Here is a 25,579-nt window from a genome sequence, read left to right as displayed (position 1 = left end):
GTAAAGAATTTCTTCCTTACATCTTATCCACACTTCTTCTTTCAGGTAAAGAAATCTTTCCCCCTTGTCCTATCACAACATGCCTTGAATAAAGTGCCTCTCCCTCTTCCTTTTTCGTACAAACACAAACACAAACATATTTCAGTACAGCACCTTTCAGATTGCTGAACACCCCCAGAGCCCTCAGCCTGCCTTCACAGCAGCGGCGCTCCAGCCCTCAGATCCCCGTGGTGTCCCTGCTCTGGACTTTGTCCAGCAGGTCCATGTCCCTCCTGTGCTGGGGCCCCCAGAGCTGCTCCTGCAGGTGGGCTCTCACCAGAGCAGAGCAGAGCAGAGGGGCAGAATCCCCTCCCTCACCCTGCTGCCCACCCTGCTTTGGATGAAGCTCAGGATACCACAGGCCTGGCTGGCCCTGTTGATCAGCATAGTCTGCTGGTAAAATGTTTTTACAGGTCAGTGAAAATCTATAATCCACATTGCCTTGCATTGCCAATTTCAGTGTTTACTTCCACTTTGAGGAACAATATTCTGGACACTAAAACTGCAGATCAGTTACCAGACTCAGTGAGATGTCTTCCGAGACAGCATCTCCACAACAGGATCAATGCCAAAGCAAAAAATCAAAACCCAACCAGCAGATTTATTGTGTGAGAAGAGATACACCTATAAAAAGGAATGACTGATGAAAAGAACAACATCAGATAAACACCCAGTACCAGAATGAATGCCTATTAGCCAGAAAATCTGTAAATGATCAGTTAAAAATATGTGAGAGTCAAAAAGGAACATGAGAACAAAAAGAGTCCTGCCCTAGCTTTCTAATGGTTTCAATGTTTTCCTAACTCACCAAATGAGAAGCATATTCACACAGCCTTGGATCCAGGCTGGCTCTTGGAGATTGGTGTGTGTCCATGCAATGAGAAATTATGTCAGCAATGTGCAGTATGACTGAGCATGGTACTGCAGAGCTTGACAATGGGGAAATAGAGAAAAATTGAGCACAATTATGTTGGGCATTCAAATTAAGCAAAGGACTTTTGACAATACTGAAACACAATTACTTTGATGTCGGTTTGGTTTTAGCAAAGTTGCCCCCTGAAGCGTATAAGTGCCATCTCTACAATGCTCCTCATGCTGATGGAAATAAAATTGTCTCATCAATGAAAGTAATTGCACATTTAAAAAAATAAACGTACACCAGACTCAAGAGTAAGTTATGCACATATTTTAATAAAGATTAAACGGAGAATGACATTCCTTTGGATGAGAAAATATCTCATGATTCAGCAATCCCTGTCTGGCTCTCAAGCTTCATATTTCAATGCACAATCTTCTGTCCCCTTCATAAGCACCCAGTGCTGGTCGATGCTGCAGACAAGACTGTGGGTTAAAATGTACCTTTGATTAGATTGAACCATCTATGACATTTTTCAATACCATAATTTAGATAAATACCTTCAGGGTTGAACTACTTGAAACCCTCTTTGATTCTATCAGCTGAGAAATTACTTAAAATCAGTAGAACTTTAAAAATTTCCTAAAAGATTTGGGGGCTTAAAGTGTATTTTTAAAGTAATTTTTGAAAAGTATGTTATGCAATATTCATGTTTCTTTGGACCTTATTAAAAGTCACTTTTGCTGAAAACAAGAATTAACACCATTTTGCTGTTTCATAAATCACACATCATAAATTGCCTTCTTCCTGATAATTTAAAGGGTAAAAAAACCCACCATAGCTAATGAAAGTAATAAAGTAATAGTAAGTTCACCTACATACTTGCTTCTGTGTGCCACATTTTTAGAAACCTTCACTAATAATAATTGGGCAGCAGAATCTTAACGATGGCCAGAAATTGCACAAGAAACTGGAGAAATAAAAAGGTAGAAGTATTATGATATGAAGAGAGCTCCTAAGCATGTTTTTTCCCTGAATTCACTGTTACAGGATGACATGTCACCAATATTTTAAGATGTGTTAATATTTAACAATGCATCTGAGTGCTGCCTTTTCTTTCTTAGAAAGTTCTCACTCCTCAATTTCTTTAAATACTTGGGGGTTTGTTGGGTTTTTTTCAAAAATCTCCTCATTGAAACATTTAGAGTATTAAATTTTCATATGGCTGCCTGTTTAAAATCTGAACTTTGGGCAGTCACATCCACCTTTGATTAAAAGCACAAATGTAACTAGTTTTGATCCCTGACTCAATCAATGAAACTCTTAAAACTTCAAATTCCTTCTGTGGAGCCGGTTACTGATGACATATTTAAGCTTCACATTCTGCAGTAAACCTAAATTCTTGATACATTTTTTGTTCACAAGCTCACACTAAGACATACAGAAGACAAATATAACAGAAACACAAATGCCAACATTCAGCAATGAATGTTCATTACAGGAAAAGTTAAAGAACCTTGTTTTTATCAAATACAACCAGAAAAACTAATTTTAAAATGTAAATGAATGCTTAATTCATTTTTTTTACATCGCTCTTTGAATAATGAAGTGATGCAGTCCTGTTAGTACATCGCCCTATTTAGGCAAGCAGAATGTAGGCATTTCAAACGCAATAACAATATTATTTTTTAGACTATCTTGTGTCATTTATTTATCACAGCTGTTCAACTGGAAGACTCCTGTCAGTCACAACCATTGTGCACAATATCCAGGACTCAGACACACAGCTGGCCATAACCAATTCAAACTATACGATAACAAAATAAAAAGTACGCCAAGACAGTGTGTTATGCTCCCTGGCATCATACACAACTGAAAGAAAAAGGAAACTTCTGCTGAAACACTAGCACACTTTATGGAACAGCCTTCCTTGAAAAACGTATTTACTGTATTATTCCGGAGACAAGTCCTGTATGGCAACAGAACCACCGTGAAGTATCCACATTTTCCAAAGTGCCACTTGCAGCACTGCAATGGGAAACACCTGTTTCTGGAAGACTCTCCATAGTCCTGAAACAATATGCAGATAAACACATGTAAATAGATGAATACAAGCATGAAGTTGAAAACCATTTTAAAGGAAACTAAAACATTGGTAGAGAAATGTATCTAATAGATTGCTTACATTTACATAGTTTAGAATATATTCAATGAAATACCCCAAACTCTATTTTTACTTACAAAGAAACAAAATAATTCAGATACTTTGATGTTACTGAGTATTTGAAGCATTGTGGTGAAAGTAATGTTTTTATGTAAGCAATTAATAAACATTAATTTTTGAGATTTGCAGCACATACAGTTTAAAAGGAAATGTTAAAAAAGAAGGCACCAAAAATGTTTAAAAACCCAAACAAACAAACTCAATCAAATGGTCATTGTTATTTTATTTATGGATTCCTACTATCTTCTGTGGCAATTACACATCTGAATGTTAGCTGTCTGTTGATATCCACATTAGTGTGTGATAAAAACCATAAAACTCTCATTAAATTCACGAAAATGGAGAAGAAATAAAATTTACTTGCCATATCCATTTAGAATTCCATTGTTTTTGTAACTCATTAAGAAGTCACACAATTACATTTGCGTTCTGCCTCAGAAGTTGTTACAGATGTCTGCAGCTCTGGTAAAGAGAGGGGATTAGTGGAAAAGCAAACACCTCCTATTATTTCCCAGAAATTTGACTTTCCCTATAAAATCACTTCTTTTCCAATTTTCAGCCCAAATTATTCTTTTTTATGTTCACTAGTTAAAACTAATGGTTTTCATTTAATTTAGAGTAAGACATATATATATCAAAATCTTCCTTGCAGCAGTTCTTGTACAAATGCTTCATAATGTTTAGTCTTTTATGGATGAGACAAATTGCCAAAGGAAGACACAATCTCTATGTGCCAGTGACACATTTTTGATAACTGAAAAAAAAAATTCTCAAAAAAGGGTTTAAGATAAAATTGCACTCATTTCCAAAAAAAACATTCCTTGTGGTTATGCCTTCTCCCTGTCATTTCAAGATTAATAAATGAATCTTCCATAATTTTTAAAGGATGAAAAAACAGAATAAAAGTTAGTATTTTGTATAGTGAAAGGAGAACCTGTAAATCTCAGTGACTTAGTATTTAGCGTCATTTTTGCAGCTACTATTTTTATAAAGTTCTGGAGAACAAGACAGTTGTGGTGAGCTTACACTCATCCTACCTCTGAGGAGACTGGCCCAAGGCGTTTCTTAGTCAGCAACACTGACACAATCCTTATGCTGTAATAGCAATAACTTACTGTTTTTAACAAACAGCAGCCTTTGTTCTGAGGGGATTCGTGTCCCTCTTGGCTCTGTGACTTATCAAACACCCAAGACATCCAATAGTGCTTTAAAAGGCACTGCTGGATATACCTGATTGCCAAAATGTGGGGTTTTCGTTCTAATGTGTAAATCCTCCACTCTCATTTTGTGCCTGCTTACTTTCCATATATAACATTTTGCATCCCTCTTTGCCATACAAGACAGACAAAATGTGTATCCAAGGAATCATCTCAACAATCCATGAACAATATTTCTGACAACAAATATTTTATTAAGCTACTTTTACCCAACTGTAAAGTTAACTCATAAACAAATAAAAAAAGTTCTATGACGTGTACATAATTTATGGTGAAACATGTATTTATTACACTTTTTAAACACCTAGCTTATATCTCAACACCTCTAAAATTTTAACACCTTTAAAGTAATAAAGTACTTTGATTCTTATAGACATATCTTTGGACTGTAACTAAAGACATCAAGAACAAGCAGCATTTTACCTTCTGAGAAACTGCCTACAGACTAACAGCAAGTGTCACTTCAGTTTAATGTCTGTCTGCTTTCAAGGATGTATGTCTTTCAAAACAGGGTCATGATCTAATATGCCTTTCCTACTGATTTTTTTTCCAAGGTAATTTAAGCTGTCTGGAGGTTTGGGGATGTTACAGATTCTCATTTCATAAAAGTGGTAACACTTTAGGTAGTATCAAAACATCTTGTTCAATGCCAACAGAAAGTTCAAAGTATAAAAATACTGTGTGTTTTATAGGTGTGCAGGAATGGCATATTCTCAAAAATTCTAAGTAAATAACACTGAAAGGTTAAGAGTAATAAAAGATGGTAAATATTCTCTCATTTAGTGGAAACTGCACAACTCACTGGATTTCTTCCAGTCCTAAGTCTTTCTTGACTGCAGCCATTTAAATAAACAGCTGGGCCTTGCAGCTATGCAGTCAACTCTTGCAGTCAGTTGTAACCCTCAATATATTTCAATAACAGGACCTTTCACTGTGCACTGGGAATCATCCCTCAAAAATGTTTACTTGATAAATTCTAGTTGAGAGACATGTTTATAGTCAACGATACAATGCAACCGTATATTTATAAAGCTTTATTAATAATACAATGCCTACAAACTTCCTATTGATTATATCTCAATTCAACACTGTCAAATGCTTTAACATTAATAGCTATTAAAATACCTGAGGTGTCTATTATCCACCTAGTTTTATAGATCGGAAGCTTGAGATACAGGCAGGTTGAATGATTTTCCCATCTGTTCTCTGTGTGCTTTGGAGCATAACCTAAATATAGGCATGTGGAAAAGTTCTACTAAAATGCTAGCTCCACAAAAAAGCAAAATAACTTTTGCTCTTTTATTCAACAGAGACATAATTTTATCCTCAATTCACAAGAAATTTCCTGACATTAAAAAAAATCTGGTGACCTTCCCAATTACAACTCCACTGGGTACAAGACAGATGCAACCCAACATACGGTAGTAAACAGGTTGATATAATCTCAGATTTTCTATGGCAACATTAAAGTTCTGGGGTGAGTGGACGTGGAACAGCTTCAGGATGGTCTCAAAATATCTCTTTTCAGGACATGAAAAATTATGAAATGTAGCATGACCGACGACAGTTCAGGGTGGCACACATCTAGACTGGAATTAATAATTTATGGAATGATCTTTTAGTTTGGTCTAGAATATAAATGAACATGTCTATGTCATACTTGCACTGATTTTTCTCATTTGCAATAAAATGATGTTTAGTGCCTTTGAATTCAGAAGACTCTCTTTTCTGTTTAACCTATTATCTAGAGTAATATAATCCTGTGGAGCACTTGGTAAGTCACTTTCCAACTATCAATCATCCCTAAATAGTGCTCTCTCATTTTAAATCAAAAGAATAGACCAGATTTCTCCTTTTCTCCATCTTGGAGACAGCAGCAGTCAATAAAGCCGTCCATTTCAAATACAAGATTTATAGCTGCCAGAATTTTTATACCATATACTCTGCATTTCTAAATACAATATTCATATTGGTAGAAAACACGCAGCAACTGCCTGTAGCAGCATCTAATGGGATTTTAACAGAAGCCTCAGCCTTATCCAGGTGCCTGCTAATTGACCTGCAGAGGAAGCATTTCATTGTGTGCAGCCAGGCAGTTCTGTTTAGATAAATCAATAGAGAAAAGAGAATTTGGGAGTTTTTAAGCAGAGGTCAGGGTTAATCTGTAAATGTGTTTTATCCCTTGAAGGATTTATATTAATCCAGTTTTGTCTCTGATACCACTGATTCAAAGCTTACATTATAACTGAAAATCTTCTCTCTGGTGCTTTTCTTTTTTATAAATACTCAACTACTTAAATGTGCACCGCCCAACAGGACAGCAAGGAGAATCTCCTGGTAAATCTTTAAGTAAAATCCACATACTTTTTAATAAGCAAACAGACTTACTGGAGAGCACAGGCCCCCTGACCAAAAAAAAAAAAAAAATCCTGATTTCATTTCTGTTCTGCGTTGGATTTTTTTTTTCAGTTTGATTTTTTTTCCTTACTGAAACTTTGCCTAATATTCTTCTATGGCAAATTAAAACCAGAAGTTGTTCTAACATAGGGATCTAGTCCAATAGCACAGTCTTTGACAGAATTCAGGCACATCTCAAAATCCAGGAGAATGAGAAAAAATCTGGCTGATGTCCAGGATACAGAATTTTGTGGCGTAGAATAGAATTACTGTTTCAAGATGAACCCCAGTAGAAAGACCATGGTCCCTGCTCTGGCTGGGACCATGCACAAACTACAGCTCCTGAACCCACAGCTTCCTCTGCAAAACGTGGGATGGCACTGGGGGCATTCAGAGCAGAAAGACTTGAAAGCTTTCAACAGCAACAACCCACCATGCACAGCAGAGCAGCTTTTTGTCATTAGCCATATATCCATATTTTATTCCATTGTTTTAATGCAGTAAAAGATGGTAGTCTGCCCCATTTCATAAATTCATCCATTTTATATAGCACAAAAGGCCCTTTGTATGATTTTGGAAATATCCCTTACTTGAGGCACTGTAATAAAACAAGACTTCTGTTGCAAGATAAATAAAGTACCACTGCTCCTTCACTGTCCTGTCACCTCAGTTTCACATTATTTCATTCAGTCTTGTCTTCTGCCCATAAGTTGACATTAATGTCTTTCCTTATCATGACATTTATGGTTTCCATTATTTTCTGAAGCACTCTATTGATTTTGAGATCTATAGCTCCTACATGAATTGTCCTTCAGAGCTCTGTCATTACTCCTGCTTGTACAATAGGTACATGCCCAATGATTCAGGGTCAAATACAGACAGCCTAGCCATGTGAGGGCTAAAGTAATGGAGGTACTCCTTTTCTCTTAGGGGAAATTAAGTTTCCTTAAAATTGTAATATTTACATTTTAATGAGTAAATATACTGACCACCATTATATTGGTATTTTTTTCCTCTCACTCCTAAATTCCTAATGCCTTAGAATGGCCTCACAAACTAATTTTTAAAAAATGTTAAAAACATGAAACTATAAAGCCTCCATATAGGAGTAACCAGAGCAAGAATTTAATAGCATAAAAATGTGATGGTTACAACTAAAATGAGCCTATGCCAACCCAAGGCTAGACAGATTTTTTGCTGTCCAGATGAACAAGCAGAACTTTGTTAAAGCTAGTTCTGAAGATGGCATTGTGTTTTCTCCTCTCCAGCATCTCCACTATGGTATTCCTGTCTTATGCCTGAATTTGGGATCCCTTTGTTGGTGAACATGAGTACAACAATAAAGTTCTACACAGAGGATTTCAGTTTAGGCTTCACTGATACCTGATTCCACATATGCACAAAAGAAGCCAGTTTTCAGAGAACACTCTCCTGAAATATTTCAGTTAGATCAAAAGCTCAGAAAATCATAAAAGCATTCTGTCTTCCCTTGGTATTGAAAAGCATTCCATATTCCCTTGGCTAAACTAAAAACTTACATATCTAGGCATGATTGTCAAGACTGAACTGGGTGACTGGGTGCTCCACAGCAGATCTTTGTACCAGCAGGGTTCCAAACACCCTGTGGTATGGCAATCTCCAAAACCAGGAGGAATTTGCAGAATTACAGAGCAAGTCTTGATATCCTAGCATATGGGGTAAAGTCTCTTCTGAAACTTCAGTTTATTCCTTTCGTGTACTTTCCAGGTACATCTGTTTCTGCTAAGACTCATCACACTAAAAGATGGAGTCTTTTGAAAACAAAAGCCTTCAGTAAGTCCTGAACTCCACTGCATGGTTTCTTTAAAAATATGCCTGACATTTGCCCAAGCAAATTATTTTAGTGTCATGATCTCAGTTAACCTTTTCAGAATATGGTGCTTCAAAAACATTTTGATAACACTTACTATAAGCCTTAATGCCATAAACTTTTTGCCATCCCATTTGCTCTCGTTTATCACTATATAAAAGCGTCACCCACCAGCCAAAGGGGGTTATTTGCTCATGCAGACAGGTAAGATGTCCATTGCCAAGTGCAGAAAATCCTTCCCCAGCTGTCCTCTGCTTTGTGCTTTCAGAGAAGAACCATGCATTTAAAATGCTATCATAAACGAGTCAGAGGAAAAATTTTGCCTTCCAAATTAACTTAAATGATAATATCTGTGGCTAATAATTAAAGCAGCTCCACTTATGTGAACCCACTGCAGGACTTTTGAGCCCATTCGTTCCAAGAATATACCATGAAATTACATGCATTCTCCCCTTTATTTCAGAAACAGTTCATCAAATTGCAATGTCAGATCTAAACCTGGGCTTTGTTTCTTTAGAAAAAGATGGGTTTTCCTAAGAGAGCACAGCACAGAGAGGCAGCCCTCCCCAGGCACGTTTCCTGCCTGGCAGTGCTCGCCGAGAGAGAGGGGGAATTCTGTCATCATGTTACTGTGCTAATAGAGTGCCTGCTGGCAAGCACCACTAGGCTCTCCAGAAATATGACACAGTGAGATAAAGCTTATACAAACTGAGAGACATAAACATAACCTACTTGTGTTAATCCTGTAAAACCACGAGTATATGACAAGGGGAGGCAGCACTACAGAGTGCTGCGGTCTGTGATTCTCCACCGCAGGCTTTCACTCTGAAGAGACAGGATATAAATGCAGGTGTGTCTTCTGCTAGCGAGACCTCACTTCCATGCTCAGGGTAAGGCTTCTTTGTATCTCAATTAGCACCCCTACTAACTAGGGTGGTTAAGACCCACTTTCAACACGCACGGAAAATAACACCACATCCATTATGTTAGCGATCAAAGCTGTACAAGTTTGTAGATTGTTTCAAAGATCAAAGACAGTCTGTCAGACTTCATTACCAGAAGAAAAAAGGGACTCTGACTTCAAAAGGCATTGTGTTGTCCTTTGTTTCCTCCTCAAAAATAATTTTGAAAATGGTGAGTCACCTCAGAGCAATCTAAATTAACAAGGTTTTTGACTGTACCTTCTAGCTCTGGTTGTAGTTTGATCTTCTCATTCTTTTTCCTTTTCCTTTATGTCTATATTAAGTAAAGGCTGATTGTTTGCCCCACTGGCTTAATACTGGCACACATTAAGGAATAAAAATTGAAGCACTTCCTCAATCTGCAAGATACCTAAAATTGCTCCCACTGCCTCCCCTGACTGCTTTCTCTTGCTCACTGACACATTGTCTGCAAAAAAGCTATTTGAAAATGTCCTTAATTAGTTTTTCTATTTCCCTGATTGAAGTGATACCTTCAGTCAGATTCACATAACTAATTATACTAATAGTGAATAAAAATAGCATCAAGATTAGAGGACTGATGTTGTTTGAGCTGTAAGTCTTATGGATACCTTTTTAAAGGCGAGTTTTGAAAGCACTCACATTTTCCTGACTGCTTTAAATACTTTTAAACTATTCATAAGGGATTTTTTAGGATTTTCATAATTACCCACAAGGCAAAAAACTCATCCAGCCACACAAAGATCCAAACCTGAATACATTTGTTCATATGTCAGTGGTAACATTAGTACAACACTATAAAGCTTTACTTGTACCCAGGAGTAATTTACACTATCAGTGAGGTCTCCACTGACAGTTCCCACATCCTCCATCACAAACAAGCTAACAGATCTAAGTCAACAGCACTGAAAAGTTTAATCATTCTAGTGCAGGACTAACGCAAAATGTGGATCTTCATTTAATTCACTTTCTCTACAACTGGCAGTCTTCCAGATACCACTGAGGAAGCGTGCCCTTTTTTGGCCTGTGGGATCTAGTTTTACATTTCTGAAATTGTGAAATGGGTGACCTGAACGGGTTTTTCCCCTATCTGTAAGTACTTAGCTAAAATATTTAATGGACAAAGTGCTGATTTACCACTTCTTGGCTCCTATCCCATAGATGATGATCACTCATCCATGTGAAGTTACCCTATAGATATCTGGTAACATTCCCTTCTTAACATGTTATTCCTATTCCTGTTACTCTGTGGATTATTATCACTGTCAAAAAATTCCCAAAATTTACTTCAAGGCGACTTCTCAGGCACAGTCAATATTAATGATGTCAAAACCATGGTGGAAAAAGGTCTTCTACACATTTGTACTAATAAATGTAATTGCCTGTGGAAACACTAAGATAAAAACAATGCCCACACAGAGTGTGCTGGACAGGCACTACAGGAATGGAGTCCTTAACCAGAAAAGCCACTGTCTGAAATGGTCTTTATATGTTATAAAGTGATACATAAATCCAAAGCAATAGGTCCACAATTGCTCAGAGGAGATAAGGAAAATTGGAAAAGCATTCAACCAAGCTGTTCTTTTCTCTTTCTTATTCCTTCATTTTATTCTTTAACCTAACATTTAAAATTTCTCGTTTTGCACAGGCATAAAAACATCGTTGGTGTGAGGTCTCTGTCAAGTCACCAGAGCACCCTTCTTAATTATTTGATTGCATAATCTTTTAGACTATATAGATCAACTAAATCTAGTTCCTGACCACTCCACATTATACTTCTTCATGGTTTTTCCCTGAAGCATCATCTAAAATTTGAGAAGCATAAAGCAGTAAGGTAATGACAAACAGTCAAAATGTGAAACTGCAAACAATGTCTGAAAAGAGATATTTGGTCTTTGACCATTTTTTGCCTAACTTAATATCCCCATCTTTCTTCTTTCTGAAGTATTCGCATGAAGCTTGACCTATACTTTTTTATATATATACGTATATAAAAAGAATATATGCACATATATACACACATAAGAATATATATAGACACGCCACCACATTCACTGAAAATATATATTTATACAGATATAAAAGTTAAGACTTTTCAGGGTTTTCTTTAAGGTCTTCTTGCTTAGAATGTGTCTGCTCTGTGCAGGATGTTTGGATGCGTTCCAAACTTCACTTTTACTATTACACTATTAATATTTTTACTACTACAGGTGACACTTTTTTGAAGGACACTTCTGAAATAATAATTCTGAGTTGCAGATGTGAGTAGTGTGGAGTCCCCAGCAGGCAGGGCAGAGTGAGGAGGCAGTCTGCATGGTAGGCTCCAGGCTTCCTAACATGCCCATAGCAAACCGTGTCAAGCAGGTAACCTATTTAAGAGTCAGGAAAAAATGCACCTGGAAGTCTTCTAGCTGGGATTTCTTGGCTTTACTATATTCATAAAGACAAGACATAATTTTAAATTCTTCACAGCTCTCTTGAGTCTAAACAGTAAACTTTATGCACTTCAAATCACTTTTAGATTTGCTTCCTCACAAAATTCATGGACAGAATAAAAAAAGAACAGAACAGGGACAAGTGAGGGATTCCATTTCTTCTCTGCATGCACACACATACACGACACACACACACATATCTGTCTTAAGAGGTCTGTTTTCTGGCCTCAGAAAAAGGAAAGCAAATCCAATATTTAATTATCAACTTCTTTGTGTCCACACTGAATTTTACTGTTAAACCTTGAAACAATGGTGAAAATTTCTCTTTCTAATGGGCAGCATCCAAAAGTCAGGCAGTCTGCAAAACTTTTCCTGCCCTGTCTTGCATAAAGAAAGGGCAGCTTCTCGTACAAGGATGATATGAGGCTGCTCTGCAGCAGTTCATGGCTCAGAAAGTCACTTTGAATCTTGGAAGTGACCTTGACAGCAAAACTTTCAAGGTAAGAGCATGTTCTTCTGGTTTGTGAAATACAGGAACTAATGGATGCTTTTTTATATATATGTTTATTAAGCAAAGTGGAAATTCTTTTTCTTGTCCAGTTTATTTCTGCCTCCCTTAGCATATAATACTGGTTTGCTCACAGAAAAGGATGAGTGCAACCAACCGTGTGACCTAGGTAACTTCAGTGATTTTGCTGCATAGCTCGGGCCAATGACTGGCTATGAAATTAGTGAAAACAGCTCAGCAAGTGCTTAAGATGCATGAATTAGAGAGCATGACTTAGATATTTATTTCTCTGTAAGAATATGTTTCAGCTCTTTTGAAAAAGTTGCACATAAACCTAGTCTTATGAAACATTCTAAAATAGGATGTTTTCTTGATTTAAGATCTGGTTTTGTCTTTCATGACTATAAAAGCAACAAAGAGTTAAAGCTGAACAAAGACCAAGTTTGGACAGCAGTATTCATAAAAACCATCTGCACAAAGGAAGTGTTGTTTTTGCTCCTGCTTGCCCTATCCTTTTCTTCATTTTATCTCTTCCCACTCACTTCCCTAGCTAGCTGGCCTGAGTGGTAAAAAAACTGACTTCATATATTGTCATCTTTAGGTTTTACAAGAGTTCTTTATATAAATAATGTTTAATTCCCAAGTAATTGCAATGTTCTTGAGGGCCACAGGTAGTTTGTATAGATCAGAGCAATGAGCAGAATCCTAAGCTAATGGCCACCTTGCTCATTACACGCAAGCTGGCTGAAAGTAACAGCCTCGTGGGAGCAAATGCTGTTTGCTGCCTGTTAGATAATGCATCAAAACATGATTCTAGTGAGTAAAGGGCATTCAGACACCACACAAGGGACACTGCACACCTGCACCTGCGAAATGGTCTCCTATGAAGAGGTATTCACAGGTTTCCTTAAACATGAAACTGCTTCAGGAAGAATATTGTTAATGGTGAAGGCAAAGAAGGAAGTAAGGGTTTATAAAGAAATTTTCTCAAGGTCTGCAACAGAGTTCCAGAGCCAGGGCAGAAGCAATTCTGTGATTCACCCAGGGATCACAGTACCATATTTGGTGCACTTGGCTTTATGCTATACAGGCAAAAGTTGTCTCCCTTTGCTCTCCAGAACAATCTGGGTGACAGCTTTCTCTGAGAGAGAAACTCCTTGTGGTCTCTGGGCACAGGAGAAGACATTTTTCTCCAAAAATGTCTTAAAAACACCAGATGTTTGAATAGGAAATGCCATAAACAAGGACCTCTTGTCCTTGTTTGGAAAGGCAACTGGGAGCAGCTCATCACACATGTGTTCTGGGTATTCAGAGGTATCACTTGCCATAAAATGTCTTTTTTTTTTCCTTTTTAGAAAAATATTTTAAGCAAGTATCTAATGTGACTCTTACTAGAAGAGCGGCTTTTCATGACAGTAAGTACGGTCCTGTCATGCAGCACACGTGACCTTTTTGGCAATTAAAAATAATGAACCTTGGATTGAAAAATGTGTCGAAAATAGTTTTAGAGATGAGCCAGTTGGCAGAACACAACCATCAGAAAATATCTCAAAAAATATTCCACCTACCCACACAATCTCCCTGTGAGACTGCTCTGGGAAAGATGCTGCACACAGCTATTTGTGCTTGGTGATAAAAGTAGAATAGTGAGGCTCTACAGACCCTGTGGAAAGGTTAGTAGAGGGGGAAAATAACAAAAGCCAACATGAGCCGGTTGTTTGTTGGCAAAGTTTGTTGGTTGCTATAACTTGTGGCTTGTACAAAGCTAGGCAGGAAGGACAGGGTGATCTCAGAATAATTCTATGTGCTTTAATTTTAATGAAGTCCAGCAGTTTATTTCACGAATCTAATGTAGCTCATTAACACAAATACGTGTCTGCACAGATAAATTTAATATAAAATAAGATGTAGTAATTTTGCTGATCATTTATTTACAGGAAAAATGCATCTGTTGTAGGTACCAATTGATTTTTGTTTTCTTCTGCTTGCTGGGGCACTGGTTTGAACCCAAAGAAATTGATGGGCTCTGGAGCATACTGACCAGACTGTCTGGGAGATCCGAGAGGCAAAAAGAGCTGTCACTCAGGGTGCAAAAACAAGAAAAGGCACCAAAATTAAGGGCCAAATTGCAAGAGCACAGCTCCCACAAAAACCTTGCTGCAGGTTCACAGTGGCCACTGTTCCTTAACCCATAGCCAGATTTTGCCCTAGAGCTGCAGGAGAAGTGCCTGGGCTGGAGCAGATGGTGGGGTTTGCATTGTAAGGAGCAGCCTTCCTGCGGATGGAGTTACCGCTGAGCTCAGCAGACACTCCAGACACACCTTCCTTCGCACATCAGGGCACTACTGTAGAACTCCAGATAACATTGTGATAACAGCTTTCAGACACGGTAATAGTTTCCATGTTTTATTTTAAGCCATGAAATACCAATCCTTTGTTTTTCAATATTAACCTTTTTTTCTATATTATGATCAATAATGAAATCAATATATGAGGTTTTGAAAAAAAAATGCAGATAAGTACTAAAAATTTCTGTAATTTTCTCAACATTATCAGCAAAATAGTTCACAGGATTCTTATTCATTAAGGTAACCCAGGACTTCTCATTGTAGGGCTGTCCCTGTTGTTTAACACTTTGTCTGTATATGCTTAGGATGAAGTTTCCTCTGTAATTTCTAATATTTAATTTCAACTACAGAATAACTAGTTGTACTTTCTGAGTAGAGAATAATAGTAAAATACTAATTGCTTTTTTCCATGCTGAAACAAAATAAATTTTGGAAAAAAAATCCTATCTATTAGTGTGCTCAAAAACTGACATGAGTGTGCTGCAAAAAGAGCTGAATTCAAGTTCCCCAGGCAACCACCACTTTGGCATTTTCTAACCCAGTTTCCCACTTACTTTTCCCTTAATACCACTATGAGACAGCAAGGTACAAAACACATACTCAACATTTAGCATAGGGTATTTCTGCTCACAGTTTTCTTGAAGCAGAGGTGTATTTATAAGTGATTGGAGGCTTGGGGGCTTGGTTAACTCACTGCTGGAGGCCTATATGTGGATTTGAAGTCTTAATAGACAGCTAGTGCACAGTAAATCCACATTCAAAGGCCAATTTGAAATTCATAGTTACACTTCAGCCTGGGAAGGCAGCACCGACAGTGCCTTGGGCAGGCTGTAGCAACAGCTTCAGCAGGCATAAGGGCAATTTTGGTGGGCTTTTTTCTTATGGGCATTTTGTCCCACAGCAGTGTGGGTAGGAGATGGAAGAAAATCCACTGCCATTTTCTGTTCATTACAATGGCAAGCCGTGGAAACTAACCTAAAGCTTATGCAGAATGTTGAAAAGAAGCGAGTCTTGGCGAGATGAGGAGAAAAGAATCTGATGTATGTTAGCGACCTGAACTTGATCTCAGAAAATGTGACATGAGAAAAATATGGGTCTTTTCACTTGAGGGATGTGAACAACTTCTCAGTCTTGCATCACTGGCAAGATTTGATTGAAGGCAGTTCAGAGCAGCAAAGAGATAAGGCTAGAGAAACCTTTATCCTGAATCTCTGGGTAAGCCAGACTCTGGAGGCTGATCCCCACAAGAGAGTGTGCTGTTTGTCTCCCTGCTTGAGCGAAATGGCTTTAATTTACTGAGCAGAGGCCCTACTCAATCACACCATCATGTGGTCAAGCAAGTTGTTCACATGAAATGGGAACCTAGCATGCTAATTTTTAATTTTCCCACCCTGAGAAAGAGGGATCAGGTCCTGGGAATGTGCTTCACAACTTGGAGTCGGCGTGGAAGGAGCTGGCCATGGAGTGGCACCGCCATTTGGCAGCACAGGTGCTGTTTGTAGCAGGGAGGCTCTGGCAGCTCCTCGGCATGCTCCTCATACTGCACGTCTGTGCATGTGCACTGGGCTGCCCCTGCAACCGCAGCAAGATGCTAAATCTGTCATTGTCTGTCTCCGAGTTGACTCCAAATGCTGTCTGCTGGCAAATGCTGACACACGATGCCTGAATGGGGGCTCTGTGGAGTGTGCACTCGCATCGCCCAGTCCACCCGTCTCATGTTCCCGGTCTGATGAGATTTGGAACAGTCTTTCAGGAGCTATAGGTGTTAGATGAGATGGGAAGTCTCATCTAGCACAGCTGGGAAATCTCCATTTTAGGATCCCTATAAGAATTATCAATCAACAACTGTTCAGATTATAACGAAGGCAGTTTATTCACGCTTCCTTCACACAAAAATATACATATTTCCCAATGCCTCCAGGGGTCTCCTAGAAATTATAAAAATAGGATAAAACCTTTCACAATAGGCTCATTGTGACTGATGTGCTACTAAAGTGTAGCAGATTGAAACTGCATGGCATGTTGTGCCATAATGTCTGTATCTGGATTATTCCCTCTTTCAGCAGCTATCAAATATGGTTTTATCTTTTTTTTTTTAAAGTAGTTGTTGCTGAGTGAAAGTAATACAGTCCCTCTGAAGCTTCTGAGGCTTATAAAAAAAGGTACTTTATTTTTTCATTTGTCTGCACACACTTGGGGTTCCTACAGTTTGTGCTCAATCAGTAAAACTGAATGGAAATAAAAATGAAAAATGAAAGATGTAAAGCTCACGGATTTATTTTTATCTTGAGAACCTTCAGGAAGGAAGATTTTTCAGCCTCTAATCTTAATGATACAGCAGTTAGAAGGAGTGATTTTCTCTGTGAGCTTTACACATTAATTAAGCTGTATTGTATATTTTGAGTTGAACTAGTCCTTGTTAATACCACCTCTGTGAATCTCCCCTTGCAAAAAAATATTCTAGTTGCAAAACAATGCTTGATTTAAACAAGGCAGTTAGAAGAGTCAACAGTCTATATGAGAGTAGCTGATTTTATAGTCTATTAAGAGAAAATCTTTTACAGCAAAGTCCTGATCTATCTGTTTATAAAATAAGTGTTTTGAAAGAAGAGATTACTTGAAATGATTTTGTGTGGGCATCCTTAATGCTCAAATGCAGCCGCAGATGCTCGACATAAAAGGTACAAATTTACAACAAAACACAGTTCAACATATGTGCATTTATTGTCCAGATCTTTTTAGGCTGTCAAATAGTTTTCAAACAGTATTCAGCACATCTCTCAAATATCCCAGCAGTGTGAGGTGACTGGTGCTGCATTTCTCCTTTTACTGAAATAACAAGGTCAAAATGTTCCATTTTGTGTGAATGCTCAATATAAGACAACTGAAACCTTATTTCAGAAAGTACTTAGAGTTCTATAGAGCCTCATGTTGAAAGCAGAGTTCAAGGATCTTCCTGCAATTTAAAGGTCTCTGTCAAGCACAGGGAGCAGGTGCCAATCATCTGTGAAAAATGTAATCTAGGTCCCCATGGCAAAGGCTGAAATAGCCACATCTCTATGGCAGGGCTTGCTGGGAGAGGCTTCTTTCCCTCCCTCCCTCCCCTCAGCCAAGCTCACTGCACAGCCTGGCTGGGCTCTGCAGCTCCTGCACAAAACCAATCTTTTAGCTGCATACGCTCTGCGCACGGGCTCTTCTTAATTAAAGCAGCCATTTGAAGTCCTCCCTGCGGCTTATAAATTTTCAGCTTTTCAAGTCCTGATGTGCTCTGGAAAAGGGTGCGGCCTAAACACTCCTTGTGTCAGTTGCCGCTGTGGACTGCTCTGCATCATGGCAGTCTGATGGCACACCTAAAGGAAACATCATTTTAACAGACACACATCAGTAACTGCAGCAATGGCTGGTGCTGCCTAGGACTCCTCTCATTCTTCTACAAGCAGCTTCCCCCCTTCTCATGCCATTGCACAACCTGGCTCCATAGTGCATTTGATCACCTCTCTACCCTGGGGCCTTTGAAAGAAATAGAAAATGCATTTCTATTTCACCCATTTTCCCAACCTTTTCATACTTACTACCATGTATTAACAGTAACAGGACATCAATCTTAAACCAATTTTTTTTCAAAGTTCTTTGAGTGTTTGGGTTGAACTAGAAGCAATGATATGAGGAATCACTCCACACCTCCTTAGCACAAATTCTCTTCAATCAAAAAAGAGGAATTTAAAAATATTCATATAGACATTACAAGAAAGATGAGAAAAAGAAAGGAAATGTTTTATTGTTCCCATATCCTGCACACAGCTTTCCATTTGTAACTCCCTAAACCAGAAGTTACAGCCTGAATGCAGAGCTCTGCTTTGCGCTACTGCAGAAAAACAGGGCCTCTGAAAAAAGTACCCAAAATGTCAGCAATCCACGGGCCACTTTGGTGAGCCACAGCTCTACAATACCCAAAGCCATTACTATGATTGCAACCAGCTGTTGGCTTGACACTGCTTCAAAAACACATTCACTATTCCTACAGGATTTTCTTCTACAAGAGGCATCTAAGGTACATGCTACCATTTTACTTATGTTGTCCTCATTGGTGTGGCATTGTCACTGCATGACACTGCAGTCATGCTAGAATAGGAATGCTCATTTTTATGGGGATGAAGGCTTTTAATTTGGGCCTACTGTTTTCTTTTTATCCTATAGCAGTGATGGGAGTTCTCTTCTCTCCTCTCATGTTCTTCAGAGATAGGTGCTTCATTTTATACAAGCCTGAGGCTGTGTTTACTGTAGGGAAATATTTCCTCCATGAAAAATCCTGTTGGGACCAGAACTAAGACAAATCAATCATTCCACAGGTTGGAAATGGATGTTGGAAGCAGAGTTGTGTAAAATTATGAATTCCAAGACTGAGCAGATAAATCCAGCCTCTGATTTATTTAGCAAGTCTTTGCATCTCTGAGTCTGCACTGCAATTTGGGTTCAAGCCTCCCTAAGGTTACTAGAGCAACATCTCTATACATATCTAAAGAGCCTCAAAGTGGTTTCCTCTCATGAAATTTTTTCTCTGAGAATATACAATTTTTGTTTGTTTGAATTTAAAGACATTTCCAACTACATTCCAGGCAATTAGCTTCTTATTAGTGAAAGCATTGCCTTGTGAGTTCCGTGGCAAGTAATGTATTACACGGTGACACAGACAACAGACATGTGATCAGTAGTACCCACTCAACAGCTGTGGAGGAACAGTCTCCAGAATAAAAATGGGGTCAGTTCATGACAGTGATGCAAAAGAAATGCATGGAAAATACCCTACATTTGAAAGTCTGTGGTACAAACCAGTTACCACCAGTAAGAAATCTGGTCTCTGAGCACAGTGGTGTTCAGACGTTGTTCATGCTTCTCCTTTTCTTGTCCTTGGTGAATCTGTGATTAAACAAATAGGGATTCCATTTGGAAAGAGAATTATATATGCCTTCTTTCCCTCTAGCACCTAAGTCACAATGAATCAGCTCTTCATCTACATCCTTTCAAACCTTCCTCAAGATTTACAGTAATTCAACAAAAACGATAAAAGTAGAAATTATCAAGACACTAACCTCTGTGAAGCCCTGCTCACTTCACCTAGGTCGTTTGCTTTCCAGCTGTCCAAATCCCATTGCTCTTTTTTGGTTTCCACCTTTTCAATCAGGCAAGTACATTTTAGACATCCTGAAGGGTAACTACCGTACTAAACACTGACATCCTGAACACCATTAATACAGTACCTCTTGACACCAATGCCACTCAACACATTTGCTAAATTGCTCTGAACATGCCAAGAGAGCAAACAAAAAAATCTCAATTCCAATAAAGTCCGTACTTAAACTGGTACAGAGTTTTTTGGAGTTGAGTTTGGAGTTAAACTGTGCCTTCCCCATTATTTCCTCTGCATTTTTAACATACACCTTCTACAACTTAAAAAAATAATTACTTTCATTCTTGAAGTGATTTGGAAAAGGTATTTGTGAAACAGTAGGATTGCAAGAAGACAGATTATTGTTAACAATGAAGAAATTTACATTAACTGATTAGCTCTGTTTATGGCTGCCAAACACATAAGATTCTATTATTGGCCCTCTGAACCTTGAATTTCTGATGACTTAAAATTTACAGGTGCATTTCATTTTCTTGCCTACAATTGGTAATATTGAATAAGTTGTAGCTAGCATAGTCATAAGATAACTCAGGAAAATTACAACTGCTTTTTCTTACATTTCAAGATAACAAATAAAAAAAATGCAAATTCTTGTTTAGCATTTGACCATTTTACGCAAAGTAGGAGAGCAATTTTCTTTACTACTTTTTTAATAGGAAATGGGAAGGTAATTTTGAAATCTCTGCTTTTACTGAAACCAATGTGCAACATCTTCATTATTTAGTCACTGCTGATTAAGTTAACTCTGGGTGAAGTATGAGTCATTCACCACTATACAAATATTTGTGCTCTTGTGTTACATGAAGCAGAATAGAAAGAAGAAATTGTCCAAAATATTTTAGCACTTACTATTTGCAAGACCTTAAACTACAGTCAGGCACAAGGAATAGACAGCAAGAATGTTCAGAGATTAATATATACATTAATACATACATTAATATATACATTAATACACACATTAATATATACATTTTACAGCTTGGCCCTCAGGCTGGCTTTCAGCCTGTGTGCTCCTGACTCTACACAAGATTTCAAACAATACTAAGTAATACGGAAAAAGTACTACATTTTGTGAGAACCTCAAGTGACTACCACACCCAATTCTCCTAATTTTTGAGGTATTGATGTATTGTCCTCTGTTATTTTTGTAGGAGCAGAGAAGTCAACAGCATGAGGTACTCTTTCTGTTTTGGATATCAATGCAGATAAAGATTGTTTCAACATACAGCTCACTCCCTTTGAATGAAAGACCATTAAATTTTACCTACCTGACCTTGTAAGATGTCTAAAATCAAGGATGTTAAAGTCTAAACAGTGTCCAGCTAAAGCATATTTCCTAAATAGTGTTTCAGTCTAGAGCCAAGAGCAGCAGGATGGGGAGTACTATAAAAGAAACACCACTTCCTTTGACAGCTTCTCCAAGTGATTCATCCCCCGCCCTCAAAGAAGACACAAATTCCCCTTCCTACTTGAATCTGTCTGACTTTTGGTTCCAGATATTTGCTCTCCCTTCTGCTCTGTCTCAGGAGGGTGAAGCACTCTGCCTTTGCTTCTTGGGAAGTCGCCGTTCTCTCTCACTAGGCTGCTTTTTTTGATGATCTAGATGCACAGAGGTGAAGGCTCTCACATTAATGCACTCTACATTCCACATTTCGATGGAATTCTGTTCTATTGTTCCTTATTCCTTAATTACTTTTTCAGAACTGGATTGCAGAACTGTGTAAAATACACAGTGTTCCATAACCAGACATACACTTCCCATTTTCTCCCACTCAAGATTACTCATTTCAAAAAACCATGTACAGATGTTTTAGGCGTGGAATTACTCACTGATAGTTTCTTCTGAGTTCATGTCATCTGTAATATCCAGATTTTTTTCAAAACAACCTCAGTTTGATTCTTTATTCCTTTTTTTCCCTTTGGAATACAGAAATTATCTGTATGTAGAACAAATATGCTGATATAATACAAAACAGGGTCATTAAATCAAATTTTTACTCTTCTTGCAGTCTCTATCATCTTACAGTCAACAATTTTTTACCATCTTTTTTTTTATTTTTTAGGTAATAAATCCTACCTAACACTAACACTTAAACTGTCTCTGGTGCACAATTCAACAAATGTACTAGAAATACCACAACTGAAGGGGATTGTATGAGATATACACTATCTGACTTTAAATTTATTTAACACAGAGTTTATTTACTGATATTATTTTAGTGTCCTTTTAAAAATGGAATCTCATTGAAGGAATGCCATTGAGATAGTTTTTATGAGGTTACCTTAAGCAACCAAAGTTATAATCTGCTGGAACAACACCTGTCTTCTATAGAAAAATGTGAAACAGTTTTGTTTAACCAAATCCAGTATCAGGCCCTCCTATTACAGTGCCTAAGGCTGAGCACAGTTTAACAAGTTTCCCATGCAATGTTTGTCTACTTCAAATACTTCTCAGAAGTCTTACAATCTTTCACATTTATTAGATATTAATGTTAGCAAGAAAGACATCTCAACCACTGGTATTAGACTGTAGCAAATCATCCAGGCTTTCTGTCTGAAGTGTTTATCTTTAAACATTGTTAATTGATATTCTCCTTAGTGGATGAGAAGGCAGTATGTCATCCTCATGTGATAGTGGCACATCAGCTAATTTATTTTCAGATACAGAAGCGAAATGGTTGTGAATACTTGTCTCTTCCCTGCATCGTCTTTTTAGCACCCCCATATATAAATGGACTTTGTCATCCTTTGTCTGTTATATACAGGAAATTTTAAATATTTTTCTGCTTTTGTCCTTTTAAAAACAATTATTCTAGACCCCCACAAGAGTGTTCTATACAACCCTAGTTGTTAAGGTTTTATAGTCATTCATATTTCCCCTCTTAGTTAATGCTTTGATTGTTTTAGCTGAAAAATTTATTTCTCCACTGAAACAGAAAACCTCCATTAAAGCTGAGCTCTTCCTCAAAGATACACAGTATTGCAGTTTTTTCTCTTCCTCATAAAATATAAGATCAAAACTTTAATTCACATTTTTCCATCTGAATTTTATTTATACTTGTACTTATCTTTCATAAATAAGGCTTTTTATAATCTAAAGTAAATATTTGCTTGCTGTCTTCCCTTTTCCTTACAATAAAAGCAAACAGATAATAATGATTGATTTACAAACTACCAGCAAAATTACAATCGAGTCATAATATTAACTTTATCCATCAATTTAGGGCTCCAAATGTGACAAACATATTAATGTTTTATCATTAGGGAAAGAAAAACATAATCAGTAATCATTATGGACTTCAATGACTTATACAATGACTGCTTGTATCTCTCCTCCAAACCAAAATTTCACACTAACAAAAAAGTCTCATTTTTAAATATTCAAAACAGTGCTCCAACAGTAATTTTTCTTTTTTTTTCTGATTAAAAATCATTAAATATATCCAGAATTCCAAAATTTAGACTACAATATTTAATCATAATTATTACAGTTCTACCTTATATTTTTATTGGTGTAGTGATTACATGTAATCAAGAAAAGAGATTTTATCACAACACCACATTCCCCTAAGTGCATCACTAATCTACTCCAAATGTCCTAGAAAGAATTTAGCCAACCAACTCGACTGACTTGTAATGTCTCAGTATTCACAAATAGTTCTAAACAGGTATTAGGAAAAGATTTCTCAGCAGTTGGATTTACAACTTCTCTTGCCTGTTGTTATGATATTTTTATTTCTATTTTTTATATGTATATTTTTCATTAGTTACAATAAGTCAAAATTGAACAGAAATTTATGGACAATATTTTTTAAACTAATTAATTTTTTTTTCCTTTAACAAATTGGTTTGCCTCTTAGTCTATATCAGACTTGCTGCTCTAGCAGTCTTTCTTCTGAACTACCTTAAGGGTTTTTCATACAGTCTCCAGATTAATCTACATCACTCTAAAATGCATACCATAGTCCCAAATCTTGAAGAATACTTGTCAGAATGAATATCTGGACTCCTCAGTGTTTCCTACCCTCTCTCTTTCTCAGAAAACAAAGCTGTCTACTTTTTCTTCTTCTGTCCTTTGCAATTTCAAGGCTATCTACAGACAGCAGTGTGCAACTATCATGTAATTTGCTCCTATTTAAATAATCAATTTGATAAAATTTGTCCATAACCTGGCCTAATTATGTAAGCATAACTTAAGACTTTCACTGAAGAGAAATTCATATTCCTACTACATAAAGGTATTCTTCTGAATTCTCAGTATTTTTTGTAACAAGTCATTAGTCATTTCAATATTAATAAGTTGTTTCATCAGGTGTTTACTTTACTCAGAGGTTAAATCATGGTGCATTTACAAGAATAAATATTCCTAGCCAAGCTGAGCAAATTCTGGTTGTCATTTTTATCACCAGAAATCTCTAGCCTATTAATTTAGTCTTAACTATTTACTGTCACTTTAGTACAATTTTATTATTTTTACAAGTTACCCATAGCAATATCCCTTTAACCTTTTTTTCCTTGAATACTCATAGCACAAGAATTTGCATTTCCAAAATAAACATTGTCTCCTACAGCTTTTGGCACAACTTGCTCTTTGCAAACCAGAGCTTTCTGGTTGTCTTTCTATGTTCTGTCTGTATTTCAGAACAAAGAACAATAAAAAAACTTTAGGAGACCCACCAGGAGCATATTAAGAGACATCTGCAGGATCAGAGCAGGATAAGAGTGTTCAAAGGAAGCTTTCTTCCCAGTGACAAACATCAATCAGAAAGCATATTTTTAACAGGAAAGGCTTCAGTTAAACAGGCTTTCTGCAAGTAAAGAATTAGTGGGGAAATAATTTTGAGACAAATTACAATAACAGGTTACACACTGTATGCATGATAATATAAAGAAATAGTCCCAAAAAACACTTGCAGTTTAGTAGATCATAAAAACTACTGTGAACACTGGCAAGAAATAAAAGTTATCAGTCTACCCTGTTTTCCAGGGGACTTTCCTTGGTGTCCAGAGCATGGCACCCCTTATCCAGGCAAACAGCAAAGTTGAAGCAGTGGTATCCCTGACATCAGCAAAGTTCTGGTAGTTAAAAACATAAGAGAAGAGATCATTTATCTTGAAATTACCCTTAGTGAGAGCAGTGAATGATCCTCCTGAAGTCATTCTCAGTTTCCCAAGAATTTCATTAGACTAATATTTATCAAAGTACCATCTGAAATGTTACTATCTCAGAAACTTATTATAAAGAGGCGAAAACACAAACATAGAAAAGGATACATGGTGGTCCTAATATTTTTAATATTTTTCAGTTTGTCTAAAGCATCTGGATACCACACATCTGTAGTTATCTCTCTAGTGGATATCTCAACCAAATACTTTATAGATAGAGAAGACAGTAAACATATTTCCACCTTTCAGGGTGAATTTTCATTGCTTTCAAATTACTCCTTTCCTAGTCAATCTGTTTATCTTCCACCCCAAAAGAAAGAGTCAAACCTGCACATTCATTTCAGCGGCCCTTAAGAGGTGCCACTGCAGGAAAACAAATCCTGAGTAGTATTCCTCCTTTGCCTGGGATCT

The 25,579-nt window shown here is 37.3% G+C and overlaps 1 long non-coding RNA gene across 2 annotated transcripts; it reads right to left on the bottom strand.

The window, feature by feature from the left end:
* Positions 1 to 1,260: 1,260 nt before the first annotated feature.
* On the bottom strand, positions 1,261 to 21,386 carry LOC134431639 (uncharacterized). Of its 2 annotated transcripts, none has more exons than XR_010031044.1 (3): positions 21,271 to 21,386; positions 2,843 to 2,965; positions 1,261 to 1,380 (listed from the first exon to the last, which is right to left on the bottom strand). It is a non-coding gene; the product is annotated as an uncharacterized LOC134431639 (long non-coding RNA). The 2 variants fall into 2 exon arrangements; XR_010031043.1 differs by having other exon boundaries at positions 21,276 to 21,314.
* Positions 21,387 to 25,579: the final 4,193 nt, after the last annotated feature.

The sequence above is a fragment of the Melospiza melodia genome, chromosome Z (genome assembly GCF_035770615.1).
Source record: "Melospiza melodia melodia isolate bMelMel2 chromosome Z, bMelMel2.pri, whole genome shotgun sequence".
Taxonomy (NCBI): Eukaryota; Metazoa; Chordata; class Aves; order Passeriformes; family Passerellidae; genus Melospiza; species Melospiza melodia.
This window is presented reverse-complemented; position numbering and strand designations above follow the sequence as displayed.